The sequence below is a fragment of the Scardinius erythrophthalmus genome, assembly GCF_964197995.2.
Source record: "Scardinius erythrophthalmus genome assembly, chromosome: 6".
Taxonomy (NCBI): domain Eukaryota; kingdom Metazoa; phylum Chordata; class Actinopteri; order Cypriniformes; family Leuciscidae; genus Scardinius; species Scardinius erythrophthalmus.
Genome location: NC_138226.1, coordinates 22988991 through 22994041, shown reverse-complemented (window position 1 = coordinate 22994041; position 5051 = coordinate 22988991).

The window sequence follows — 5051 nt, the reverse complement described above, 5'->3', positions numbered from 1 at the left end:
TAAACAAGGAAAATAAATACAAATCAATTATGGACACAATGTCAAGATTTGTTCCCAAAACACTTTTAATGGCACACATCTTTCAGATTTACGATGCATATAGGGGTGATGAATGAAAAACGTCCTTGACATGTTTGTCAAAGGTTTGATCTAGCCTACATTATTATCTAAATATATCCAGCCATAAATCTGCATTACACAAGCAAAGTGACCTTCCGTTTGACGGTAAAAGTTTTCCGTCCCATACATATTGACAATGATCACTGCTTTGCTAGAAAAATTGATTGGTTCATAGTGATTATGTGCTTTCAAAAGAAAAATATACAGATAGTAACTTTGAAAGGCACAGTAGTGGTCTTACTCATGGTAATAGCTTATTTTATCTCTTCAAGTCAGGTACACACACTATGAATGTCAATCTTATCCAAATATTCAGGAGTAGCTGGAGCTAGAGGAAGCTGAAGTGATCTGGACGTGAGTAAATGTTGTTTCAGATGTCAATGTAACTTCAGTCATAGATGCACACACAGCGGACGCGCAAACCGACACATGGTGAAAAGGGACCCGACTTTCTTCCCACGTTCCAACTAATATAAAATGGTTGAATGCAACAGAGGCTGTCACACCCATGTGTTATTCACCCGTTGTGCTTGCTTTGGTTTTTAAGACATGTCTACAGAAAATTTATAGTCTACATACTGCATTTTTGAAGTGTAACAAAAAGGAGATTGGGGCTAGTTGTCACACATTTTTTATTTATTTTAGCAGTGAGATTTATATGGTGGTTTCTATTTCAAAACCATTTTGATAAAATTTGTTTTAATATTATTAATTGGCCAAAATTGATTTCCCTTCTATTTGTTGTTTCATGAATAGCCTACAGAGGTTCTCAACCAGGGGGCCTCAGCAAACTTCCAAGGGGTCCTCATTATGACTTAAAAGTGGTTAAAATAAGACAAACTAAACTAGACAACTAAAAATCAAGATATTTATCCTTTTTTGGAATTTTTGCTGTTATCGAAATAGGCATGCTGTAAAAAGTGAGGAAACCCATTGCCTTAAAATTATAAATAAACTTCATGTCCAGTAAATCAAGAAGAACTGGAAAAGTCATGGGTCCTTCGAATATTGTTGTGGACAATGTGGGGCCTTGGAGTCAAAAAGGTTGAGAACCTCTAGGTTATTAGGTTGACAATTATGACAACTTTCTTAGTATTCAAAAGGTGAATCTTAAAAGCCAAGCCTTTAAGTTTTGTGTCTATACAATACCACTACAATACCACTTACCACTTCCTGCTTTGCTACTGTTCGGACGCTTTTGCCTACTGCTCCGCACTTTGCTCTATCGCTTTCGTTATTATTACATTTTATCTCCTAATTTTAACTTCAGTGAATCAGCACAGTGCTCAGGACGCTTGGATTACTATAAAAAAGCAGAATTAGTTTCATTCCTTCAGAATTTACTGAAGCTTACATTCCGAGGAAGAGAAAACTGAACTGCTTACATTCTGGCGGAAGAGAAAACATTCACAAGGATAAGAGAAAATGCGTCCTTTTGATTCTACTTGCTGTACTAACTGCCAAAAACTTTTACAAAGGATTACAGTTCTTGAAACAAAGCTAATGGTAGGATCAAACCAGACGGAACCCACAACAGAGTTTCATCAAGGACAAATACAGCGCACAGCCGGTGAGTGTCATGAATTTAATGCTCCTCAACAGAACAGACCTAGTGCAGAGAAACAAGCCGATCGACCTACAAACCGTTGGTACAAAGAGGGGGCAAAACCCAAAAATAGAGGCATTAGACTCTCTCAGGCAAAAATAGTTTCATCTACACCATACACAGCTACAAGGATTACAAACACTGGTCGTCTTCCACAACCTATTCATCTTAAGAACAGATTTGAAGTATTATTGAATGAGGAATGCTCAAATTTGTTAAATGTGGATGAACACAGACAGCCAGGAGCTCACTCTGATACTAACAGGCGCTCAAGGTCAAGCAGACAGCGGCACTCAGCTCAGAGCGCAGCCGAGGTCAAAACATTGATAGTTGGGGACTCTACGATCAGAGATATCAGCTCGAAAGATACAACTACATGCTGCCTTCCACAAGCAACAACCTCTGACGTAAACAGAGAAATTCAAAATATTTTGATGAAACATAAGACTGCAAATCGACTCATCATTCATGTGGGGAAGAATGATATCCATAAAGAGCAGTCAGAACAGCTTAAGAAGGATTTCAATGAACTTTTTGAAACACTCAAAAGACTGAAAGTACAAACATTCATCAGTGGACCACTCCCAGCAAGAGGAAGTAACAGGTTCTCACGGTTGCTTGGGCTTAATTCATGGCTGCAAAAAACCTGTAATATAAAAGGAGTGAACTTCATAGACAACTTTAATCTTTTCTGGAATCAGAGGCCACTGTTTCAACAAAATGGCCATCTTCCAAACAAACTGGGTTCAAGAGTGCTAAAGGACAATATCCTTTTCTCCCTTCACCATCCTTCTGCCAATCCAATCAACCAGAATGGCACACACTCACCTGGACACAGTTTGAATGACCACAGGACTTCACTTCAGGACTTGAATGGACATGCGGCTGACACATCTCACAAAGACAATGATAACACCATGCAGCCAAAACAACTTCTGCTCACGGACACAACTTCAGCCGAGCCCTGCCCACTGAGCTCACCAGAGTCAGACTGTGACATATTAGAAATGTCACAAGATTCAGCTCCCAAGGACAGCATATTACAGCCTCCAATAACAACAGATTCAGCACCCAAGAATGACCAGGGAAGCCAGGACAGCATATTACAGCCTCCAATAACAACAGATTCAGCACCCAAGAATGACCAGGGAAACCAGGACAGCATATTACAGCCTCCAATAACAACAGATTCAGCACCCAAGAATGACCAGGGAAGCCAGGACACCATATTACAGCCTCCAATAACAACAGATTCAGCACCCAAGAATGACCAGGGAAGCCAGGACACCATATTACAGCCTCCAATAACAACAGATTCAGCACCCAAGAATGACCAGGGAAGCCAGGACAGTACATTACAGCCACCAGTAACAACAGATTCAGCACCCAAACACGACCAGGAAAGCCAAGACAGCATATTACAGCCTCCATTAACACCACAGCCACTCTCACCGCTATCACTATCTCCTACATCCCCATTGATGTGTTTCTCAGAGAAAATGGAAAAACTAGTGTATGCTGGAACCCAATTCGCTGGAAGCCCCCAGATATCAACCAGAAAAACATCACTACCACCAAAGTCTATGGGCGCAGCTCGCCCTCTCCCCCCTCCCCCTCCTCCCCGAGCATTAAGGCCCCTTCCACAACGCCAGGGCCCACAACTTCCACCGTCTGCTCGAGGTGTTACAAAATCAACTGATACCAGCTCCAAGTGATTTGTGCCGGGTCCCCGCTGTGATAACAGTAACTTTCTCAAATGTTTACAGAACAAGCGGGAACCCAGTGTTCCTGTATCATCTGTTCATTCACATGTTAGAAAGTCTAAGGCCTTTAAAAGCCGTACAGCAAACCCATCTAATCTGGTGCCTATCACACGACAAACTAAGATTGTGGACACAAAAAGCAAGACTGTTAAGTTAGCACTTTTAAACATCCGCTCACTTAAAAATAAATCACTTCTAGTCAATGACTTTATAAGCACATACAACCTGGACTTTATATTTCTAAATGAAACTTGGCTAGAAGCCAGCTGCAGTGCAACAATCCTCAATGAAACATCTCCTCCGAACTTTACCTTTATGAGTGTCTCCAGAGCTGGAAGGAGAGGTGGGGGTGTAGCTGCTCTTTTTAAAGATGTCTATCAATGTAAGCAAATATCATTTGGTAATTACCCGTCTTTTGAATATCTGGGTATTGTGTTAAAAGGTGCTCCACGGATTTTACTTATCACTATTTACAGGCCTCCAAAATACTCTTCAGCCTTTGCTGAAGACTTTACAGAACTGTTATCAATAATTTCCTCAGAGTTTGACAGTTTCACTATTGCTGGAGATTTTAACATTCACATAGATAATTCAGAAAATAATATGGCAAAAGAAATCAATACTGTTTTAAAAACTTTTGATCTGATTCAACATGTACATGGGCCCACACACAATCGTGGACACACTCTAGATTTACTTATCAGTAAGGGTCTAAACATTTCATTGAATGATATTAAGGATGTCGCACTCTCTGATCATTACTGTATTTTCTTTGATTTATTGATCTCTCCTGCCATTGAAGTTAGATCTGTGTCTGTCAAGAAGAGATGCCTAAATGAGAACACTAGTGTACTATTTATGAAGGCCATATCCCTAAGACCGAGCATATCTGCTGACTCGGTTGATTCTCTCCTTGTTTCTTTTAACTCGAAGGTTAAAAATGTAATTGATGATATTGCTCCTGTGAAAGTCAGGAAGAATGGTAAACAAAAAGCACCTTGGAGAAACTCAACAGCAGTGCAAATTATGAAAAGACAATGCAGAAAATCAGAGCGCATGTGGCGAAAGACAAAACTTGTAATCCACTATAACATCTATAGAGACACCATTCGTGCTTTCAATATGGAACTAGGCAAAGCTAGACAGACTTTCTTCTCCAATATCATAAACAGAAACCTAAATAATACTCGAAATCTCTTCGCTACTGTCGACAGACTAACAAATCCCCCAAGCCAGATTCCCAGTGAAATGCTCTCCGACAGCAAGTGTAGTGAGTTTGCTACCTTTTTCTCTGAGAAAATCAATAATATTAGAAAGGTGATCAGCACATCCTTGAGTTGCACTGAGGTCAGACAGATCAGACTACAACCTGAGAAAGTAGTTACTATGTCTGATTTTGAAGAAATTGATGGCAAAATTCTGAAAGAAACCGTTCAGCACCTTAAAACATCAACCTGCGCCCTTGACACACTTCCCACATCTTTTTTTTAAAAGTGTGTTAGACTGTTTAGAAGCAGATCTCCTAGAAGTGGTAAATGCCTCACTTTTCTATGGAAGTTTTC